The sequence below is a fragment of the Peromyscus maniculatus genome, chromosome 22, assembly GCF_049852395.1.
Source record: "Peromyscus maniculatus bairdii isolate BWxNUB_F1_BW_parent chromosome 22, HU_Pman_BW_mat_3.1, whole genome shotgun sequence".
Lineage (NCBI taxonomy): Eukaryota > Metazoa > Chordata > Mammalia > Rodentia > Cricetidae > Peromyscus > Peromyscus maniculatus.
Genome location: NC_134873.1, coordinates 6,952,618 through 6,977,505, shown reverse-complemented (window position 1 = coordinate 6,977,505; position 24,888 = coordinate 6,952,618). Strand labels below are relative to the sequence as shown.

General features: G+C 42.0%; 1 long non-coding RNA gene across 1 annotated transcript; it reads left to right on the top strand.

Annotated features, from left to right (window-relative positions):
- The first annotated feature begins 14,498 nt into the window (after positions 1-14,498).
- On the top strand, positions 14,499-24,101 carry LOC143270100 (uncharacterized). Its single transcript, XR_013047028.1, has 4 exons — positions 14,499-17,639; positions 22,107-22,222; positions 23,178-23,276; positions 23,439-24,101. It is a non-coding gene; the product is annotated as an uncharacterized LOC143270100 (long non-coding RNA).
- Positions 24,102-24,888: the final 787 nt, after the last annotated feature.

The window sequence follows — 24,888 nt, the reverse complement described above, 5'->3', positions numbered from 1 at the left end:
CTATTCCAATGGGGCCTTCATTTATCATGGTCTCTCTTTCCTTGTTCTCCCTCTCTGTTCTTGAATCAGCTGGCATCTCCCACTCCCCTAAGCTCTCTTTCCCCCAGCCCCTCATTACCCCTGTCACATCCAGTCTGCCATGTAGATTTCATCTATTTCTCTGTCATTGGGCAATCCCTGTGTCTTTCTTAGGATCCTCTTTCCTAGGTAGCCTCCCTGGAGTTGTGAGTAGCAGTCTATTCATCCTTTGTTTTACATCTAGTATCCACCTATGAGTGAGTACATACCATATTTGTCTTTCTGAGTCTGGGTTACCTCACTCAGGATGACTTTTTATAGATCCATCCATTTGCCTGCAAACCTCACGCTTTCATTGTTTTTCTCTGCTGAGTAGTATTCCATTGTGTATATGTACCACATTTTCTTAATTCATTGGTCAGTTGAAGGACATCTAGGTTGTTTCCAGGTTCTGGCTATTACAAACAATGCTGCTATGAACATAGCTGAGCATGGTACCACATTTTCTTAATCCATTCTTCAGTTGACGGGCATCTAGGTTGTTTCCAGGTTCTGGCTATTACAGATAATGCTGCTATGAACATAATTGAGCATGTGTCCTTGTGGTATGATTGAGCATTCCTTGGGTATATGCCCTAGAGTGGTATGGCTGGGTCTTGAGGTAGATTGATTCCCAATTTTCTGAGACACTGCCATACTGATTTCCACAGTGGTTGTACAAGTTTACACTCCCATCAACAGTGGAGGAGTGTTCCCTTTGCTCTGCATCCTCTCCAACATAGACTGTCATTAGTGTTTTTGATCATAGCCATTCTGACAGGTGTAAGGTGGTATCTCAGAGTCATTTTGATTTGCATTTCTCTGATGGCTGAGGATGTAGAGCATTTCTTTAAATGTCTTTCAGCCATTTGTGATTCTTCTGTTAAGAATTCTCTGTTTAGCTCTTTAGCCCATTTTTTAATTGGATTGTTCAGTATTTTGATGTTTCTTGAATTCTTTATATACTTTGGAGATCAGTCCTCTGTCAGATGTGGGGTTGGTGAAGATCTTTTCCCATTCTGTAGGCTGTCTTTTTGTCTTATTGACCATGTCTTTTGCCCTGCAAAAGCTTCTCAGTTTCAAGAGGTCCCATTTATTAATTGTTGTGCTCAGTGTCTGTGCTACTGGTGTTATATTTAGGAAGTGATCTCCTGTGCCAATGTGTACAAGAGTATTTCCTACTTTCTCTTCTATAAAGTTCAGTGTAATTGGATTTATGTTGAGGTCTTTGATCCACTTGGACTTGAGTTTTGTGCATGGTGACAGATATGGATGTATTTGTAATCTTTTACATGTTGACATCCAGTTATGCTAGCACCATTTTTTGAAGATACTTTCTTTTTTTTTTCATTATATAGTTTTGGCTTCTTTGTCAAAAATCAGGTGTTCACATGTGTGTGGATTAATGTCAGTATCTTCAATTCTGTATGTTGGTTTTTATGCCAGTGGACAAGCTATTTTTATTACTATAGCTCTATAGTAAACTTGAGGTCAGTGATGGTGATGCCTCCAGAGGTTGCTTTATCATACAGGATTCTTTTAGCTATTCTTGGTTTTATGTTTTTCAATATGAAGTTGAGTATTGTTCTCTTGAGGTCTGTGAAGATTTGTGTTGGTATTTTGATGGAGATTGCATTGAATCTGTAGATTTCTTTTATTAAGATTGCCATTTTTCCTATGTTAATTCTATCCATGAGCATGGAAGATCCTTCCATTTTCTGATATCTTCTTCAATTTCTTTCTTTAGAGATTTAAAGTTCTTATCAAAAAGGTCCTTCACTTGTTTAGTGTTATGCCAAGGTATTTTATATTATTTGTGGCTATTGTAAAGGGTGATGTTTCTCTGATTTCTTTCTCATCCCTTTTATCATTTGTGTATAGAGAGCTACTGATTTTGAGTTGATCTTGTATCCTGCTACTTTACTGAAGGAGTTTATCAGCGGTAGGAGTTCCCTGGTAGAATTTTTGGGGTCACTTATGTAGACTATCATATCATCTGCAAATAGTGAAAGTTTGACTTCTTCCTTGCCAATTTGTATCCCCTTGATCTCCTTTTGTTGTCTTATTGCTCTAGCTAGAATTTCAAGTACTATATTGAATAAATAATGGGAGAGTGGACAGCCTTGTCTTGTTCCTGATTTTAGTGGAACCACTTTGAGTTTCTCTCCATTTAATTTGACTGTAGCTGTTGGCTTGCTGTAAATTGCCTTTATTATGTTTAGGAATGTTCCTTGTATTCCTGATATCTCTAAGACCTTTATCATGAAGGGGTGTTGGATTTTGTCAAAGGCTTTTCCAGCATCTAATGAGATGATCATGTGTTTTTTTCCTTTCAGTTTGTTTATATGGTGTATTACATTGACAGATTTTCATATGTTGAACCATCCTTGCATCCCTGGGATGAAATCTACTGGATCATGGTGGATAATTTTCTTGATGTGTTCTTGAATTCGGTTTGCCAATATTTTGTTGAGATTTTTTGCATCAATGTTCATGAGGGAGATTAGTCTGCAATTCTCTTTCTTTGTTGCATCTTTGTGTGGTTTGGGTATTAGGGTAATTGTAGCCTCATAAAAAGAGTTTTGTAATGTTCCTTCTGTTTCTATTGTGTGGAACAATTTGAAGAGTATTAGAATTAGTTCTTTGAAAATCTGGTAGAATTCTGTACTGAAACCATCTGCTCCTGGGCTTTCTTTGGTTGGGAGACTTTTAATGACTGTTTCTATTTCTTTAGGGGTTATTGGTCTATTTAAATAGTTTATCTGGTTTTGATTTAACTTTGGTATGTGGTATTTATCCAGGAAATTGTCCATTTCTTCCAGATTTTCCAATTTTGTGGGGTACAGGTTTTTGAAATATGACCTGATGTTTCTCTGGATTTCCTCATTGTTGTTATGTCTCCCTTTTCATTTCTGATTTTGTTAATTTGGGTGCTCTCTCTTTGCCTTTTGGTTAATTTGGCTAGGGGTTTGTCTATCTTGTTGATTTTTTTTTCAAAGAACCAGCTCTTTGTTTTATTGATCTTTTGTATTGTTCTCTTGGTTTCTATTTCATTGATTTCAGCCCTCAATTTGATTATTTCCTATTGTCTATTCCTCCTGGGTGAGTTTGTTTCTTTTTGTTAGAGAGCTTTCAGTTGTGATATTAAGTCATTGGTATGAGATTTCTCCATCTTCTTTATGTGTGCATTTAGTGCTATGAGTTTTCCTCTTAGCACTGCTTTCATAGTGTCCCATAAGTTTGGGTATGTTGTACTTTCATTTTCATTGCATTCTAGGAAATCTTTAATTTCTTTCTTTATTTCTTCTTTGACCCATTGGTGCTTCAAGTGGGCATTATTCAGTTTCCATGAGATTGTAGGCTTTCTATAGTTTCTCCTGTTGTTGAAACCTAACTTTAAGGCATGGTGGTCCGATAAGATACTGGAGGTTATTCCAATGTTTTTGTATCTGTTGAGATTTGCTTTGTGACCAAGCATGTGGCCAATTTTTGAGAAGGTTCCATGGGGTGCCTAGAAGAAGGTATTTTCTTTTGTGTTAGGGTGGAATGTTCTATAGATATCTATTAAGTCCGTTTGAGTCATAACATGTGTTAGATCTTTTATTTCTTTGTTAATTGCATTTTGGTAGATCTGTCTTTTGGTGAGAGTCATGTGTTGAAATCTCCCACTACTAGTGTATGGGGTTTGATGTACATTTTAAGCTTTAGTAATGTTTCTTTTATAAATGTGGGTGCCTTTGTATTTGGGACATAAATGTTCAGAATCGAGACTTCATCTTTGTGGTTTTCCTGTGATAAATATGTAATGTCCATCCCAATCTCTTTCGATTGATTTTAATTTGAGGTCTATTTTATTAGATATTAGGATAGCTACACCAGCTTGCTTCTTAAGTCCATTTGATTGAAAAACCTTTTCCCATCCCTTTATTCTGAGGTAGTGTATGCCTTTGAAGTTTAGGTATGTTTCTTGTATGCAGCAGATGGATGGATCCTGTTTTTGTATCCATTCTGTTAGCTTGTGTCTTTTTATAGGTGAGTTGTGACCATTGATATTGATGGATATTAAAGACCAGTGATTGTTAATTCCTGTTATTTTTTTTTGTGGTAGTGTTGTGTTTCCCTTCTTTGGTATATGTTGGTGTGGGATTATCTATTGCCTGAGTTTTCATGGGTGTGTTTAAATTCCTTAGGTTGGATTTTTTCCTTCTAGTGCTTTCTGTAGGGCTGGATTTGTGGATAGGTATTGTTTAAATCTGGTTTTTTCATGGAATATTTTGTTTACTCCACCTATGGTGATTGAGAGTTTTGCTGGGTATAATAGTTTGTGTTGGCATCCATGGTCTCTTAGTGTCTGCATAACATTTGACCAGGACCCTCTAGCTTTCATAGTCTCTATTGAGAAGTCTGGTGTTATTCTGATGGGTCTGCCTTTATATGTTACTTGGTATTTTTCCTTTGCAGCTCTTAATATTTTTTCTTTGTTCTGTATGTTTATTGTTTTGAGTATTATGTGGCAAGGGGACTTTTTTTTTATCCAGTCTATTTGGTGTTCTATAAGCTTCTTGTATCTTCATAGGTATTTCTTTCTTTAGGTTAGTAAAGTTTTCTTCTATGATTTTGTTGAATATATTTTCTGTGCCTTTGAGTTGGTATTCTCCTTCTTCCATATGTATTATTAGGTTTGTTCTTTTCATGGTCTCCCAAATTTCTTGGACGTTTTGTGTTATGACTTTTTTGGCTTTAGTGTTTTCTTTGACTGATGAATTTATTTTCTCTATTGTGTCTTCAACGTCAGAGATTCTCTGTTCCATCTTTTGCATTCGGTTGGTTATGCTTGCATCTGTAGTTCCTGTTTGTTTAGTCAGAATTTCTATTTCCAGCATTCCCTCGGTTTGTGTTTTCTTTATTGTCTCAATTTCAATTTTTAAATCTTGAACTGTTTCCTTCATTTGTTTAATTACTTTTTCTTGGCTTTCTTTGATTTCTTCCAATTTTTTGTTTGTTTTTTCTTCCATTTCTTTAAGGGGATTTTTCTTTTCCTCTTTAAGGGACTCTATCATTTTCTTAAAGTCATTTTTAGGATTGATTTCTTCTGCTTCTTCTGCCTTGGTATGTTCAGGTCTTGCAGGTGTAGAATCGCTAGGTTCTGATGTTGTCATATAGGTCTTTATGTTGTTGCCTGCATTTTTGCACTGGCTTCTACTCATCTCTTCCTCTGCTCAGTGCAGGTTGTATCTGTGTCTGAAGGTGCCTCTCTTGTTCTACTTGATAATCTTAGTCTACTAGGGGTTCTTGGTCAAATCGGTGTTGTTGGGCTCTGTTTCTCCAGGAGCACCTTACTCCAGTCAGTGTTAGTGGGTTCTATCTCAGGGAGCAGTTGTTCACAATTGGTTCAGTGTGGGCTTATAGCTCCAGTGGTTGTTGGGTTTGTAGGGATTAGGTGGTTTTTTTTTTTTTTTTTTTTTGGTGGGGGAGCAGGGAAAGGTAGCTGTCTGGTCACTGGGACTCCGATGGCTGAGGCATAGGGCTAGATACCTGGTCTGCCAGTCTGGGAATGGGGGCTTACCTGTTCCTATTCAGTGTAGGGTGGGCTTATTTGGTTCGGTAGCTGGGTGGCACCTTCTTTTGTGTTCTCAGGTTGAGTTTTGCTCATTTGTCAACTCCTCAGCTAATCTTGTTTCCTCAGACTGCAGACTGTAAGATTCTGAAACCTCTCCGAAATGGATCTCAGCTGAGCAGGTTGTTTAGTAGGGTAATCTCACCAACACCTCCAAGTTGTTGGGTTTCACCGGAACAGCAGCTGAACCCTGGGTTGGCCTCAGGCAGAATGTTCAGATCTGTTCTGGTTGGTCCCACAGAGATGGCTCCTTCCCCGAGTGCTAGGATTAAAGGCATCTCTACTCCAAGCTCTTAATCTCCATGTTCTTACCAATTCTTCAGCCAAAGAGATGGATTTTACTCTGTGTCTTGAATTTTTTTTCCTTGATGATTACTGGCTTAAGGACAGCTTTTTGGAAGATCTGTCAGGAGGCAGATTGTAAACTAATCTCTGTATTGAGCCATCTTGATTACTGTAAACTTATTTGTATGGATCTTAGCCTGCTTCCAGACTCATCTGTGCCTCTCACAGCAGCTTGAGAATGAGTGGCAGGAGTGAGAGTCAGCAGAAGTGGCCCACACAACAGTAGAGAGCCCTCCCACTGCCGGAGAGCAGAAGGCAGAAGGCAGACAGACACAAATGGTTGCACGTGGCAGAGAAAAGGAAATCATCAGAAATGTGGAGGGGGAAGCATTCAGAGCTTTAGCAGAAAGATTGGGGATAAAGTAACTCTTTTTATTTGCCCATTCACTGGCAGAAGTTCCCTCGAAGCTGTTATGTGGCCAGATTGACTGATATCTGCCAATTTAAGTGGTATCCTCCCCTTTGTCCCATGGCTTCAGCTGAGAGAAAAATAAAAAATTATCATAACAAACCTGGACCCTAGGCTCCTATCCCAAGCATCCCTGAGGCTAGGAGGAGGATCTATGTAACAGCACAAGTTACCCAAAACCACCGTCTTGTTATGGGTAAGAGTTGAGAGCATACTCGGTATGTGGACCACCTGGTGGTCTGACAGCATCAACCTCCTTGTCAGGAGCGAAAATTTGTCATTGCCAGCACAGCCCAAGGACGACAACCCCCCACTGCCGCGCCCCCCCCCATGTCTTTCTCAGAGAATATAGGTCAGGCTGCAGCCTCGGGGAATGGCGGAGGACTCACCAATTGCATGGTGCGGTGGAGGATGCAGCAGCAGGAGCTGCGGTGTGGTGGAGTGGTGTGCAGATTCTCCATCTAGAAGCTGCAGCAGGCGTGGAGGCTTGAGGGCGGGGGATGCGTGCTCTCGGTCTCACTGGAGGGAGGCGGCGGCGGCCGCGGCGGCAGCGGTCGCTTGAGTGGTGGGCAGGGTCGAAGCCCTCGGTGATCCTCCAAGTCCAAATAGCACCAATGAAAGGGGATATGGTGATGGTGGCTGGTGCTGGAAAGGTCACAGTCACAACAGAACCCAGTGGTACCTTTTAGAGCTTTTTGGGAGAAGAGAAAGAGAGAGAGTCGCCCGCTGATGACATAATAAGGCGCCGGACAAGACTCCTTGAGCTGCTGCGCACATATAGAATCCTTACACCTGTGATAGCCAGTTTCATTTGCAACCCAAAAGGGGAGTGAATAGAGGAGGTGGGGTGAGATAAGGCCTGGAATAAGTCAGAAAGGGAATTTATGTGCTCAAAATATATTCTTATAAGTGGTTAGGTGGAACATTATGAGTCTGTCATAAATGTACTCAAACTACAATCTTTTTTTTTTCTTTCAAGACAAGGTTTCTCTGTGTGGCTTTGTGCCACTGGAACTCACACTGTAGCCCAGGCTGGCTTCGAACTCACAGAGATCTGCCTGCCTCTTCAAACTACAATCTTACAGGTGGTTAGGTAAAGGAGTCTATAAGTCACTAAAATAAAACTGCCTCTATTTTCCTATGCTGCCATTAATAACTCTGCCAAGAATTAGGAAACCTGCCTCAATACTTCATTGTACCTAGTATGCAAAAAAAAAAAAAAAAAAAAAAAAAGCCCCTTTGTTCTGAATCAATTGCTCTGGCATGTCATTTGGACTGTGAGAGAGAGGAGGGTCTGAGCTGCTTTTGCACAAGAATTAAAGCTATGCCTAGGAGACAGGCAGCATTTCCCTATGGGTGTTTACTTTAATTCAAGAGACAGCATTTGGTCTGCTTGCCATTTTGGCCTAGGAGGCATGAGAGGTATATCAGATAAATATACTGTTAAGAGTTCTTGGAACCAATACATAGCATACAAGAAAATCAATGCAGGAACTGGCTAATATATCTATAGAAGCTAAAATATCACCAAGATTTCTTAAGCCATGGCTTGATCTTTGGAAAATTCTTAACGTTTCCAAGCAATAGCTTTTGTCATAGCTGAATTCCATTACATTTTCCTGCAGGTTACAGCACCCTATGAGAATAACCATTATAAGAAATCCATAGATAGGTGGTGGTTTACACCTTTAATCCCAGCACTTGGGAGGCATATGCCTTTAACAGCAACACTGGGAAGCAGAGGCAGACACATAAGAATTCAAGTGTTTTAAATGAAAAGCCACTTGCAAAAGGCATGCTGAAATTAAAAGTGAATGTTGTTACATAATATTCCTTTACACTGCTTGAAGATGTGTCACCTATGGTTGGTTTAATAAAAAGATGAATGGCTGATAAGTAGTCAGGAATGAGTTAGGCAGGACTTCTGGCTGGAGAGAGGTCTTACAGAAGAAGAAAGATGGAGTCTCCAGCCAGACAGGGGGGAGGGAGACATGCAGGAGGAGAGGTAACAGCTACAGGTGACGTGACAACAACACATAGATGAATAAAAAGAGGTTAAGATAAGTTATAAGAGCAAGTTAGATGTAAGCCTCCATGTTGATTTTTATGAGCTGGTTGCCCAAAGAAAAATATGGCAACCAAATATCCTTTGATCTTAAAATAAATACACTTAGACCTTGAATTTATATATTAAAGAAAAATGGGAATATGTATATTTATCCACACATACTAAGGTATATTTAGTTTCAAAGTTGCAAAAAGAATTTTTTTAATTGAAAGATAATACTTTTCATGTTGCCCAAAACAATTTTGCCCTAGAAAAGATATAACCTGCTGAAAAAAGGAGGCCCCAGAGTTATATTGGGGCATGACTTCCCTGTTATCTTTCCAGGAGAATAAAAGCATCCAACAAGGAAAGCAAAGACCACTAGACAAGTGAAACTTCTGAAGAGAAGATGTCCCATGAAAAAGAGTCAATTGTCCAAGTGTTATCACCTGCTTCCAGGTGACCAGCCTGAAATACTGGCTTGCAGCTCTAGAATAGCACTGGTACCCATGCCACCATCTTGCCTGACTGGCTACTCCTTCACACACGACAACAACCCAATGTGGGCTGCAGATGGAACAGCCTGGGTAGGCCCTCCCTTCTTTCTTCCTGCAATGGTGGATTTCAAAAAGGTTGTCTCTACTGCCCTCTAAAGATGTAAGTGGCAATTGCTCTCTATGTGGTCCTGATTCAACTAAATATTAAAGTTGGCTTTGGAGTTGCAATGTGGCTCTCACCTCTAAATGCATACATTCTTCTTAAAGGAAAACCCAAAATCTCTGTCTCATGTCAGAATAGCCACCTGGTATGGAACAAGAGAAAAACCAGCATTTGGGAGGCAGAGCCAGGTGGATCTATGTGAGTTTAAGGCTAGCCTGGTCTACACAGCGAGATCCAGGACAAGCACCAGAATCACACAGAGAAACCTAGTCTCGAAAGACCAAAAATAAATGAATAAATAAGATAAAATAAAATAAAAAAGAGTGACCACTAACAACCACTCCGTAGAGTCAATACTAGTCTGTCTTGAAATTTTTTCTCTCAATGCCATTAATCTAAACTCTTCTATTTATTCTCCTTCAGAAATAAAAGCAAAACACAGCCAAATTCTTTGTCAAAATACCACAGGAATGGTCTCTATGGCACTTACTAATATTCTCCATTAACTTCTCTTGAGAGGACCATCATTGTCTACATTTGTCTCTGAACCTCTGCCTCCAAGCTCTTTCTAATATGGCCCACTATCCCTCCCTTAAAACATTCAGCCACTTTCTTAATCCAAAGCCAAAGTCCACAGTCCACCAACAAGCAGCATGGTTAGGCCTGTCACAGCTGAACCCTGCTCCCTGGCACCAGTTCCTGTCTCAGTCAGTGTTCTCTTCCTGTGAAGAGACAGCATGACTAAGGCAAGTATTTTAAAGGAAAGCATTTCATTACAGTTTCAGATGTTTGTTCTATTATCATCATGGTGGGGAGTGTGGCAGCACCCAGGCAGCCACGGTAGCTGATACTTCTACCTCCAGATCCACATGCAGCAGGAAAAGTGAAAAGCAGTGGGCCTGACTTTGGCCCTTGAAACCCCAAAGCTCATTCCCAGTGATAGACTACTCCACAAAGACCACACCTTCTCCAACAACACCTCACCCCCTAATTCTTCCTTAGTAGCATCACTCTCTGATGACTAAGCTTGCGGACATATGGACTAAGGGAAGCCATTCTCATTAAAACACCACATTTATCTCTCTTTTTTATTTCATTGTTGTACATAGGTCACTAATTTAGGTTTCCTACATTTCCGATGTCTCTCAGTCATTAAGAACTTTTTTGATTTTCCGCAAATGGTTATTTATTTCTTTTTAGAGCAAGTTGTCAGGTAGGTGTCTTAGTTTTGGTTTCTTTGCTGTGATGAGACACCATGAAAAAATACATATTGGGGAGATAACAGTTTATCTGGCTTACACTTGCATATCATCAATGGGATTCAGGACAGGAACTTAAACAGGGCAGAGACCTGGAGGAAAGAGCTGGTGCAGAGGCCATGGTGGGGTGTTCCTTATTCTGTTGCTCCCCATGACCTGCCCAGGCTACTTTCATATAGAACCCAGGAACACTAGGTTTGAAATAGCCCCACTGAATGAACTGGCTGTTCCCTATCAATCACTAATTAAGAACATGCCTTACAATCCAGCTTACTACCTGATCATGCAGAGGGATTCTTTTTCAATATAGGTCCCTGGTTCCCAAGTGATTTCAGCCTGTATCAAGTTGACACCAAGCAACCCAGCCCATTAGACCAAATGTGCCTTGTCATTGAGAATTTCTTTGAAAACGTTAAACTGCCTGTGTCACTCAGTGCTGGGAACACAAGAATGCAGGTCAATGGAAAGGAGAATGAGACAGGGGAATGAATGTCCTCCTATAGCCCTGGCTTTTGTTGTGGAGTTGCAGATGCATAGGGACCTGTGTAAGAATCACAGTCCATTGTCTACTTGCAAGCTGGTAGAGTCAAGAAAATTAATTTTTGATGAAAAACTTGCAAATAATCTATTGGTGAAAATATTAAGGCCATTCCACATAGTTAAAAGGTGTAACATTTAAAGCTTAAACTTTGAGGATCTTTGAAATGTTTTGAGGTCCAAGAAAAGGGGTTTTGAGTTGTGTAAATGCAAGTTTTTTAAGGTGTGAAGATGTCAAAGTTTAAATTGTGATAAGGTATTGAATTGAGGTATATAAAAAGAATGAATAATGCTTCACATTTCTGTCTCTCACCATGCAACATTTATGTTAACTTCAAGCTCAAAGTTTTATTAATCAATGCAGTTCTGATAAGCTATTAACATAGCTCTAGGAAAGCTTTGCTTCTATTGTCATAGTCACACCCTCAAGATCTTGAATTCCATTTGGTTGTTTTTGAGGTACAGACTTAAAAGTTCTTCTTATTGAGCTAAAACACCAGAATAATCTACATAAATCCAGTCTTCTGGACAGAAAGAAGAGGCCCTGCTTTTTTTCATATTTAAAATCAAGATCAAGTGAGCTATTGCCCTTCTGCTCCCCAGAATGTTTCTGTCCTCTCTGAGATCACCTTAAATAGTGTTCATGCTTTTAATCCAGAATCATTTTTGGGTCCCCATGCTTTTACCATGACACAAGGGCATGAGTCTACTGCTCCTCCCACAATGTGTATATGAATACAGATTATAAACAGTAGTAATGCTAACATATCTAAATGTTGTGCCTCTTTATATAAACTTAAAAAAGTCTTGTAAGCTTCAGGTCATCTACTTCCATGCACCCCTCACATGTCAAATGGACTCCAGATATATACTCTTGTCAATCAACAGCCTGCTTCCCCACCTGACTATTCCTGAGGGTGGAATCTTCCTCTTTCTCTGGTCTTGGGACTCCCCTCCCAGAGTGACAAGGACTGTGGACCTAAAGGTTTCAAATGGACATCTAAGAAACAAATTTCCCCCTAACCTCCTCAGCTTTATCTTCTGTTGCTAATATGTGTCTCTTCCAGCAGATTTCTAAGGAATCAAATGCTGCAGGCTGCTCTAACTGCTGCCTGATTTTCTATCAACAAAAGGCTGGGATGTTAAGTTTCAAGCTTGGGACAAATGGCTGAGGTGACTATTTATCATAGCAAATCTGGATTTGGTCACCAGTTTCTCCAGGAATCCTTCAGTCTCTACCTGTTTCAGGGTATGGCTGGCATACTGAACCCCCTACCCTGAATTCTTCTGCCCAGGGGCTGGGCTATCCTCTCCCCAGAGGCTCTTCCATATGTAGTTTAGACATTTTGGTCACCTGTCTCTTTTGTATGTTGGCCTCCTGACTGCTCCACCCGGTTCCCATCTCTTCCCTTCCCCTCCCACTCTCTCCACATGACCCAGCTCAGTCTGCTCTTATCCACTCTGGACTCCCTCAGATATCCCTGCCTCAGACTATACTCTCCCACACAACTACAGTAAACTTTCTCCTCCACCATACTTAGGAGCACTCATGTCCTTTTCTTTTTATTCTTTTTCTCATTCAAGCACACCTAATGATACAGTTCAAAATTATGAAATTTGCTTCATTAGTTCATATACCATGAAATTAAGCATTCACTTAAGCATTAACTAAAGGAACAGGAGAAGAGATCTGAGTTTCAGTCAGATCCTGTGAAAGAAGGCCTGGAAGTATAAAGGTCTAGAAACGATTCGGTCTTAGTGGCCAAGATGTGTCTGTAGCATGAATCTTAAAGAGTCTTATTAATAAAATCACACCTGAGGCAGGTATTGGGGTGAACACTGGAAGATCAGAGAGACAGAACAAACCACAGCTAACCTCACCTGGCCAACTTCTCAGCCTATCTTGTTTCCTCACACTGGAAGCCTCTGGGTCCTCACATCTGAATGGCTCTCAGCAGAACTGCTCTGCTTGAAAGCCTGAAAGCTTAGCCAGCCAAATGCTTGTAGTTTCTGGTCTTCATGCCTTATATATCTTTCTACCATCACTCCCTGGGATTAAAGGTGTGAGTCACCATGCTTGGCTGTATCCTTGAACAGATGGATTTCTGCCTCTGAAATGCTAAGATTAAAGATGTGTGCTACCACTGCCTATCCTCTATGTTTAATATTGTGGCTGTTCTGTCTCTATCCCAGATAAGTTTATTAGGGTGCACAATATTTTGGGGAACACAATACCACCACATTTGTCCAGCAGAAAATTATCTCTCTCCTCTTTATAAAAACTCTTTGACAGGGACTTTATTGCCAGAGTCCAGCTCTGTTGAGGTTCATGTCCAAAAGTGGAGGTGTGGAGTTGGTGAGGGAAGCAGACTGACAGGATCTGAGGCTGAATCTTAACAGCTGCTGTTTATTTCATTAGTAACTGTGCAGAATTACTAGAAGTCATGCAGAGTGGAGCAGACCTTTAATCTAGCACTCTAGAGCAGAGGCAAACTTCCCTTTATGATTTTTAGGCTAGTCTAGTCAGCAGATCAAGTTTCTGTCCTGTCCGGGCTGCAGAGTGAGACCCTCATAAAGAAAATGAAACAATAGAAGCATGATGTAAAAATAAGTATTCTTAATTTGCTTTACTTATTTTCACTAATGATGCAGAAGTAAGAGAAAACAAATCTGTAGACTGTTACATGAATCTTAAAAGGTCTTATTACTAAAAATAAAGCCGGAGCTAAGCTATTGGGGTGAACGCAGAAAGATCAGAGAAATAGAACAAGCCACATCCAACCTCACCTTGCCAAATCCTCAGTGATCTTATTTCCTCAGACTGAAAGCTTCTGAGTCCTCATGGGAGTGGATCTCAGCTGAACTGCTGCTAAAAGCTAAAAGACTTAAAAAAGACTCTTGTTCCCCCTCTTCATGCCTCATATACCTTTCTGCTTCCTGCCATCATTTCCTGGGATTAAAGGCATGTGTCACCATGCCTGGCTCTTTCCAGTGTGGCTTTGAACTCACAGAGATCTGGATGGACCTCTGCCTCTGGAAGGCTAGGATTAAAGGGGTGTGTGGTATCATTTTCTGGCCTCTATGTCTATCTAGTGGCTGTTCTGTTTTCTGACCCCAGATAAGTTTATTAGAGTGCACAATATATTGGCAGACACAATATTACCACAGTAGAATCCTATTTCAAATGGGTAATAACATATATATATATATATTTATTATTTAAATAATTAAAAATATAAATTTATATGTTTATTATTAATTAAATAAATATATAAGTTATATATAATTTAGTCATTAGAGTATTGATACTTTCTAGTAAATATAGGTATAAGTAAAAAGCTCACTCTGATCCTGTAGGGTTTACTTCTATAAATCCTGTATTTATATTGATGGGCCTTTCTACAGAATAACAGTTTAAGAGAGTGCATATTAGTATATAGGTGTTTTTTTTTTAAATCATAATTTTTTTTTTTTTTACAAAAATGAAAACCATAGCACGTTTTCCACAGCTTGCCTGAGGTATTGCTAGTCCAGAAAGTGCCAGGTTTCCTTTGTCCTTTCTCAGTTCATAGCAAAACCTAATTCCCCAGAAAAGAGTCCTCCTGAGTGCAGGAATAGTTCAGGGAAGACTTTGCAGTCCAGCCCCAAGTTCTGCATGAATGTCAATCTCTGCAGGTCGGGGGCAGATCTGTGCCTGGGGTGAAAGCCAGGGCTACCAATCACTGGGCTCCCTCACTTCACAGCACTGCCCCTAAGGGAGCTGTTTAGATCACTCAGGCCTCAGTAGCCAGTCAGGACCTCCAGATGGACTGCCAGTCAGAATGGGGAGGGCACTTCCGGTCTGACCTGCAGCTTAGTCTGTGGCTTGGTGGTTAAACGTGGATCTCTTGTTCTGTGTACTGGGCTGTGACTGCCTGCTGGAAAGGGCAGCTTGGCTTTTCGTGAACTGGGGAAGAGTTTGTTATCAGATAGGAGAAGGCTGTTGGCAGTGACCTTAACAGTCCCTTCTCTGGAAATTCTGTTGTATCCTGGAGAACCCTTGGCATCTTTTGTGAAATCACCAGTGTTGTGGCAATGCCAACTGCCCTTGGGGCATTCATTAAGTGCATATAGGGTTCACCAATCAACATGTTGTCAAGACTGAGCATACTGACTGGAAAAGAGGTCTCTGGTTTTTTGGGAGGAGTTGAGGCCAGAACTGGATCTTCTAGTAATGGGGTTCAGTAGCTGTAATCATCTGAAGCCATGGGCCTATGCTGCTTATGTCGGTTCCTAAAGAGCAGATCCAATGTGGAGGATTTCTGATGGTAAGTTGGCAGAGGGCCAGGAATGGTCAAGGATGCAGTGCTGTGCTGGGACCTTTTTCAGTTCATTCTGACTGTCAAATAATGCCAAAGGATGCCCAGAACCACTAATGAGGTATCAGGGTAGCATGTTGCTGCACTTTATTCTCAGTGGATTTCTGTAGGTTTCATGGATATCTGATATAAATACCAGAGAGCAAAACTTTCCATCCATGTTCCCAGGTCTGAGACATTCAGTTGCTTTTAGTCCTGCACACAGGTTATCGGGCAGTGAGGTACAAAGTACCAGGCAGTCCAGGACTTTCTTGCATCACATCAGGTATTGGCTGACCATTCAAAACCAACATGACTGGCCTTGCTTATGCCTTTCAGGGACAGTGGGGCTGCAGTCGGGCCTGAGGCATATATCTATCCTCAGAGATTGGAGACAGACACATGGCTTATGATCCCCAGTTTAAGGATAGCTGCTCTGATTTTTGAGGGGTTCACTGGGTGCCATGCATTTCCTCTTCCTCATTTCTCCTCTCAGGACTCCATATGATCTCTCTTGGCCCTATGCCATTCATCTGTACAAATTCACTGTGTTTAAGTACCTACAGGGACTCCTAGGAAGGCATCATCCACACCCTTCGTCCTCACTGAGCAGGAGCAACAGCTGAACCAGGTAGATAAACTGACCCTTCAGCTACAGATGATGACCAATGAGAGGAATGAACTGCTTGAATTCCTGGCCCTTTATAACAATGAGTTGAACAACAGGTATTCATCATGCTGTGTTCTCTGGTGACCGTATTGACCCTACTGTGTCCTGAGTGCATCTGAGAGGTAGAACTGAAGCCTGTAGGAGTGAGATAGGACATAGGCCGTTCTGATTCCTCCAAATGAAAACCAGAGCCTGTGGCCTGACTTACAATCCACAGAGGGGCAGTAGGGTGTAAGATCACAACATGCATTTCAAGAGGCCTTGACAGGCATTGGCTTTTAGGAAATGCTTAGTGCTCTGAGTTGAGTGTTTATATTTGACTAGATATTTATTTTTGCTTTTTGCTCTGGGAACAGCCTCAAAGGCCTTGTGGTCCTACTCAGTCCATCTCTGTGTCTGGAAGGCCTGGAGTTCATCCCTGCTCCTCTCTGGTCTTGTTCCTTATACTAGGAGGCAATGCCCCCTACCTGCATTTCTTTGGCATCCTAACTGTGTATGAGTTTATGTGTGTGAAGTGCTCTCTAAGGGGCCCAAACATCACAATCATGGCAGTGGCAGGTTTTGCCCTTTTCACTTCTCTCTCCCTTGAAAAACCGTAAGATTACATTCCTAAATTTAGTCCCCACAGTCCATTTCCTTTTGTGGACACTGACTCATTCTTGAAACTAAACATCAAAGTCCAACAATCAAAATTCATAACTTGGTTACACTGGCTAACCTGTCCCATCAGAGCTCAACAATTTACCCAGCACAGATTTAACCTTTTCTACTTACAAACTCACTGTTAAAAAAGCCTGCTGCTTGCTGTCTGCCTTCCCTGATCAAGAGAGAGGCTCCCAAGCTATGCTTACACTGCTGGGTTAATAAATCTCCTTGTGTTGAGGATTGTGTGTCTGAGTGTGTTCTGTACTGTCTCTGAGAGGCTCACTTACTGTGTGTGTGTGTGTGTGTGTGTGTGTGTGTGTGTGTGTGTGTGTGTGTTTGCGTGCATGTCCTTCCTGATCCTTAGAGTCAGAGATTGATAGTAGGCCTAAATAATCACATGTCTCAAAGATTTCTGGTGATGTAAGTGCTGAGGCCAGGGAGCCCTACATTGAGCATCACTGCTCTCAGCCTTTGTGCTCATCCTGGTCCCTCATTGGAATCCCCTTGGGTGTTTATAAAGCCATCCTCATGTAGAGCCTCCCCCATGGCACTACAGATTATGAGTTCTGGGTATCCTTGTAAGGAGAAAGAATCTCTGTTCTCAAGACAGTGAGAATGTCATCACAGATTTCAGATAGACCTGGATATGTGGCACAGACTCCTCAGGACTTCTTAGCCAGCTAGTCTGCCCCAAAGGCCTACTGAGGGAGCTCATGTAGCCCTGTCTCCTTCCCTATTGACACCCAGCCTTTCCTGGCCCTGGGACAGTAAGGCAAAGTCTAATACACATCAGGAGGTCCAGACATAGGATTCAGGGTGTGACATCCAGTGGGCTAGGGTAGTACAAACAGAACCTTAATTCATGTGGTCCTTGAGGCCTGTGTTCATGGGGTTCTTTGCTCCTGGGGCCATGCCCTACCACAGGCTGAAATCTGAGCTTGAGATGCTGAAAACACAGCATAAGAAGGAGATGTCAGATGTAAAGAAATTCCCCAAGGAGATCTGTGAGGCCTCGTACAAGTGCAAGGAGCTGAGTGAGCAGACCAACTCCTACTGGTGAGTGTCTAATTTAGATGGGACCCCCAAAATTGGTAAGGACTGCTTCTGGTAGTCTGAAGTTTCTCCAGTCCTGCTGGACCCAGCTGTCAGGAGGAATCTGTCCCACCCATGTCCTGCAGCCAAATGGTCCCAAAGACACACACAGAGGCTTATAGTACTTACAAACTGTATGGCCAATGGCTTAAGTTTCTTGCTAACTACCTTTATCTTCTTAAATTAACCCATTTCTATTCATCTGTGTTTGCCACATGGTTGCTGCATGGCCATGCTGCTGGCATGTTTCTCCTTGGGTGGCAGCTGGCATCTCCTCCACCTCTGACTTTCTTCTCTGACTCTCCTGGATTTTTCTGCCTGGCTCCATCCTGCCTTGCCATAGGCCAATGCAGCTTATTTATTAACCAATGGGAGCAACACATAATCACAGCATACAGAAAGACATCCCACAGCAGCTTCTCCCCTTCTTCACCTTTGAACAAAGTTGGGCTGTGGTTCTAGCCTGTTTACCTCTTAGCAAGCAGCCTGTCTGATAGCTCTTGGACTTGTGCCTCCTAGACTGAGTTCTCCTAAGAGTGAAAAGTCTGAGAGCCCCTCCCAACATTTTCCTGTCAGCTTCTGGAACTTCTAGACAGAAAACATGGTTTTCACCATGAATGTTTTCTGTGGCTCTGGCAGGAGCTTACAGAGCTGGTTTCTATGGGGAACATGGAATGTATTCCCATTGGGTCTTCTGTCCCCCCTCAGAGCATGGTTTCCCTCTACCTGCTCATGTTTTCTCAATACTGTGAACAGGTAAGCACCAGGGTGTGTGGTGGAGAGGTAGGGGATCTAGTTTTCAGAGTTACATGGATCCCTTTTGCTGTCAGGGTATTCAGAAGTAGTTTGAATATTTCTGGACTTTGGCTATTCTCTGGCTTTAGTCTGCTGGCATGGCTAATGTGGGTTCATCCCAGGGATCTGGGGTTGGGGACATGACACCTCGCAGGAATGATGGTATTGGGAGGCAGGAGTGCAGATGGAGGTGGAGCTCATCATTTTTGGTGATAGTTCAGCACCCTCTACAGTCAGCTCCTGAGTGAATGGACTAAGCTGATGGAAAAAGTGAGCATGTTGAAAGAGGACAACAGAAAGCTGCAGGGGGAGCAGATTTTACTACAACAGGACTGCGAGGAGGCGAGGAGGCTCTGTGAGGAGGCCCATGAAAAGATGTATGACCTCTGGACAAAGCAGCAGCAGGGAGGTTGAAGCAGCAGGGCCAAGCCCCCACTAGTCTACCCATACACACACATATACACATACATATACACACACACACACATACACACACACATATACACACACACATATACACACACACATACACACACACATATACACAAACATATACACACGCCCATGTAATCATCTACTACTCACTTATCCGCCTGACCCATCCCACCCAATAGTTCATTTCTGTGATCATTCACAAGTCTTTCTGGGGAGTTAGCCTCTTGGAAGGCATTGCATGACTGCCGAGGAAACCCCACTGCTCTGCTAGAAGCTGCAGTCCATTGAGAGAGATGGGTAAATCACATTTCACTCACCGATATGTTAGTATGGAAGGAGCAGTGCTATGATGGGGGTCACATAGGGAGTTGCACAGAGATCTGAGTGAGTGAGGTCAAGGGTCTGGGTCTCACTTGCTTTGCAGAGGTCATATGAGATCAGAGGCAGAAACAGTATGGAAGGAGGAACGTCCCCTACAAACGCCAACTGACTGGGTCTTGTGGACATCTTTTTGGGTGTCATATGGCATTTTACCCCCTTGTTCCCAGACTGCCATGGTGTTCTCTTTACCTGGTTAACCTCTTGGTTCACACTGACAGAAACTAAGTAACCGCTTGTCAATACTGTTTCCTGTGACTGGCATTGGCCAGTTCTCCCATCCTGGATCTTACACTCGGAAGCTCACTGGATGACCAGGGATGTGGCAAGGGCTTATGACAGGCAGGGTCAGGGTGGCAGATTTGAGATTTAAGAGAATAATTTCTCCAACTGCACCAACATAGCCTGCAGAAGCACAGCATCCTTCCCCAGGCATGTTTAGTCTCAAAATGATGGAAAGCAGAACTGTGGGTCTCACTTGAAACAGCTAGTGTGAGGAGTCTGAATTCAACTGGTAATGCCATCCTCGTCCAGTTGATGTCCTCCTCATTGCGTTCTGTTCACTTATGATTTGAGGTGTGTGTGTGTGTGTGTGTGTGTGTGTGTGTGTGTGTGTGTGTGTGTGTGGTGTATGCATGTGTGAGGGTGCACACATTTGTTTGTTTGTTGGAAGGCCACATCAAGTGACCTCTGTTGTGTTTTCCCTTATTCCCTTTAGCCCGGGTCTCTCACTGAACCTGAAATTTTCTCTTCTGGCTAAGCTGGATAGCCACAGATCTTTGGATCTCCTGTCTCCTCACAGTATAGCTTCCTGTCTTTTTCTGTCTCATCTCATTGCTAAATGATTCATTTGGTCAGAAAAAGAACTGACTTGTTGGTTTCTCTTAATTTTTATACATTTTTATTACTTTGAAATTAATGCATTTTGTAATAAATAGCAAAAATCAAACAATGGAGCTATTTGAAAAAATCAACATAGACTTTTCTTTCATAGCATAGAGGTAACATCCAAGGATATTTCCAGTTTGTCTTACTGGCTACACAATATGGAACCTGACATTTTGATGCTCACTCTATCATGTATATGACTGTGTCTTAGGACAGATTCCTCTTCATAGTTGTATAGAGTGTGCATTTCAGGAAAGTGCTGTAGGTGACCTAAGTAGCCTCCTAGTGACTTCCTTGGGGCTGTTTTCATATAATATGCACTATAATCTGGTCAAAAGTTATTGGGTAAAGTAATGACAATGGGTGACTTCCATTCTCCGGTCTATCACTGTCTTCTGTGGAGGTGCCTGCATAGGTTTAGTGAGGAGTCTATGATGGGTCAACTTGGATCTGTCGGGAGGCTTCATGTCCAGCCATTCATTTTCCATCTACCACACAGGTCTTGTGTGGTCAAACTCAGTTGTGCAGTGGTTGTTACTTTTCTGTACAATCAGTGAGTCTGGCGATAAAAACTTCCCTAGGAGGGGAAATAAGTTCAGGCAAGGGCAGAAGAACCTAGATGGGTCTGATTCTTTTAGATAGCGGGGAGGATCCAGTACCTCCCCCTAGAGTAGAAAAGGTGCTGCAACATTCTAGTCTTCTGCCTTGCTCTTCTGGGTTCAAGAAAGGGGTGTGTGTGTGTGTGTGTGTGTGTGTGTGTGTGTGTGTGTGTTGTCTTTATGTGCATCTTTGTGTGTATGGGAATGTGTTTGAGCCTCTATGTGTATGTTCACTCACTTACAGAACAATGGAACATCTTTAAGAATGATGGAGACAGACAGTTAGGTACTGTGCCTAACCTGGTTAGTACCACTTTACATCAGCCAAACAATAGATGGAGCTGCCCATCATTCTGCATGTCCATAAAGCTAACAACAACAAAAGACAGAAAATTGATGCAAGGTAAAAGTTTTTCAGGTATTTGTAGAGGCAGAATTTATTTATCTGCAAAGAAATCCTTTGGAGAAAAACAAAGTAATGGGGTCCACAAAGGTGAGAAAGAGGCTACTGAGAGGCAGGAAAAGCTGCCTGAGGGTTTGTGTCTTTCTCTGCTCTGGGTGAAAGGAGGCTGACCACTGATGACTTACTGCATCCTGTTTTGTTCTTCTCCTCATTGCCTGCTGCCATTTTCCTTTCACCTTTGCCTAACCTTGGTTCAGCTAACCTTGTCCTTGGAGCTTGGCCTGGATTTTATTCTCTGAGAAATTCTGAACTGTAGAGGTGCTTGTGGCTTCATCCCAGCCCAGCAGAAGTCCCACAGCTATGCTGAGGTGTGAGAAGAGGCTGTCTCAGGGCACCCCTTAGGCTCACCATACTCTAAAGCTCCCACTCCATGTTGTGTCTGCAGCACTCAGAAACTGCTTTTATTCCAAATTTCTTCATACTAAGTTAAAATTTGTCCTGATGGAGAGTTGGCAGAAATGAGAACTCTCAGATATTGATAGTAGTGTAAAATGGTGCAGCCCTCTGAGAACCTATGTACAATTATACAGAAAGTTGAAATACAGACTCTAGGTGGACCATTGATTCTAGAATGAAAATGCGTCTGGGCTGGAATATGAGTAAAGAGAGTGTGGGTTAATGAAACTAACTTTCTTCTCCATACTATCCCAGGTAATCTCTTCTTACAATAGTGTTATCTGGGAAACTAAACATGGATGCAGTGTAGTGTGCTTGTATGTGTGCGTCCATGCACATGTGTATGTTCAAGAGTGTATGCTTGTGTGCATGCATGTGTGTGTGTGTGTGTGTGTGTGTGTGTGTGTGCGTGTACATGTGTTTATTTAAAGGGGTGCACACAATCCTCTCCTAAAAACACAATGTTCTAATGAACAGAAACATCAAAGACTTGAGGAAGATCTTCAGTCCCTGCTGAAGCAGAAGGAGCTGCTCACCCGGCAAAGGGACTTGGCAGTAAAGCTGCAGCATCACTTCACTGTGTCCCAGATGAGGTAGGAGCCCAGGCTTCCAGAAGCAGGTGGATCCAAGTGGGTCCGCTGTACCTGGATCTCTCTTCTCTTTGAGTTTCTGTTCAACTGGCAAAGCTCCCAGCCACAGCCAGGGAAAGAACACGTCAGAGTTTCGTTACTGGCTCAGTCAACAGGAACTTATGTCCTGGAAGCAATATGCTTTCTCCTTGGTCTTATGGGGATTGTGTTCTCTTCTTCCCTTCTGAGACCTCTAGTATCCTCTGAGTATCTCATCTCTAACATTAGATCTCCTCACAAATATTCACATGGTGGCCAGAAACCTAGAGGGGGATCATCAATCATGAAGGAAAATGTGTCTTCCTGCAACTTTATTTTCCATCAGGAACATCACGTTTAGAGATAAATGTCTACACTTTGGCATATTTGCATATAGCAGCCTCCTGCTGATTGCTGGCTCTCTGCACTGTTTATCAGTTTCTCATGAGAAGATTTACTCTGGTTATAAACAGAGTAGGAGTTGACAAGATAATCCCATGCAGGAGTCTTGACTATAGGAATCATCAGAGCCTCCTTTGCATTGCTGTGTAGGCTCCACTAGAGGGGGACATAGAGTTTTTCAGGAAGTTGAACATTCACCTGGTATCTAATCAAGGCCAGCTACATCTTTCCTGATCTGTGTCTCAGAACTTGTCATACTGATATTTCTCCAAAATGATGTCTTTGGACTGTTGGAGAAATATGCTGTTTTTCTAATCCAGCACAGTGTGTATTTTCCAGTTCAACTTCTATCAGTTTTTAAAAGTTGAGAAAAAATCCTGCCCTGGACCTCTCTGACCCTTTTCCCTTGGGGAAGCAGGGAATGAACTCAGCTGAAAGGTAATGCTCGAATGTCTAGCTGAGTAGATTTGGTGGGGGCTCAAAAGCTGACATGGCAGGTCCCCACCAGGCTTGTGTCCCAGCTGTCTTCCTCCCCTAGGTTTGAAAACCTCCAGCAGAAACTGGAGCAGACCACAGCCCAGGATGACAGCCTCCTGCAGATGGAGCTGCTGAAGCAGAAACACTATGTCCCAGGCAAGTAATTCACCATTGAGTCCCATCCCCAGCAGCCAGGGATCATGGGGTGGGGTTACTTCCTTAACTTTTGTTTACTAGGAATGAATAGGCCCTGATTTTTCATGCCAGTGGCACAGCAAAAGTGTTTCTAAATCATATTTTCTATACTGATTTTCCCTGACAGCGCCTGTTAAGAAGACTGAGAAGGTTGGAAGAAGCCAGAGAAACCTTGAAGGCATGACATTCTACACTCCGGGTTCAAGGCCTCCTCAGAAAATGCCACCTCTTTTCAGCTTTGAACTCAATAGTGAGGCAAATATCAACCTATCATCAGGAGATCGAGCCTCAATCTGATCCATATCTGTTGGCTCACTATCCCCAGAGAAAATTTTGTGTCAGAAGTAAGTCTAAAACACAGAGAACACAATACAAATTACTAAGAACCCTGACTCCATATGGGATGGGAAATCTGACAAGGAAGACTGTGTTTATGTCCCACTGCCATCCAGACAGAGCACACCAAAAGCACAAGAGCCTCTCTATTGCAGTGCTGAAGCTGACACCATGTCATGGGCAAGTGTAGCTGAAGATAATTCACTGCAGAGAATAAGCCAGTTTCTCACCCCATTTGCTCTTCCATAATGAAGTTACAAAGAAAACTGTAATTTCCTTAATATTTTTGTTTTATATCTTGGGATATTTATGCTTTGATTTTTGGTTTTCTTCATTTTCATTTAAAGTTTTGTTAACTTTTGTTATTACTTTTATTCTTGTCATTGTTTTAATAGTTTGCTAAGGCTATACACTGTATATAGTGATACTGTTTTGAAGGCCCCATTGAGTAAAATGGATGTATTTTATGAATAAAATACAGTTTCAAACTTTTCACTCTGAGACTCTTCTTTAGTCGGAGGTTTCACACTCCTGTAAACCCAGAACTCACAGGCTTGGATGTATCTCAGTAAGTTCCAAGAAGCTCGGGCTGCACAAGGATTTTCCTTCCATTCATGGGTCTCAGGGCTACACAGGGGGATGGCACCTTGGATGTGGATGGCATAGCCTACTCCATGGATACCAACTACATAAGAAAAGAACTAGACATATTCTATCTTTGAGGTCATATATTTAGCTACCAGTAAAATGTGGTACACTGTACACACATGTTCACAAAATCATCATGTAGACCAAATTAAGGGAAACAAAAATATATTGTTCCAGGCTTCTCAGGAAATAAGAATGTTCATTAAAATTGTATAAAAGAAATCAGGAAATGAAAAGCAATATGCCTCTGGTTTTCTTGAAATTTATCATGAGTGATAACAGATCAGTAGAGATAATTTCCTGCAAGACATGTTGGGATATTTTGTGGTGTTTTCTTTATACTTAGGGGTGTTTTACCACCATATACATGCAATTCCTACAGAGGCCAGGTGAGGGCAGAGTCCACCTGGAATTTAAGTTAAAAAGGTTTGTTAGCTGTCCTGTGGGTCTTCTGAGACAGCAATAAATGCTCTTCATGGATGAGCCATCTCCCCAGTCCCTGCATTGACCATTGTCCTCCTAGCCCTGTGTGCTGTATTAGGTGGATTGGATCACTCCCAACCAAAGACTGAAGTTTCTTGAAACTTATAGGT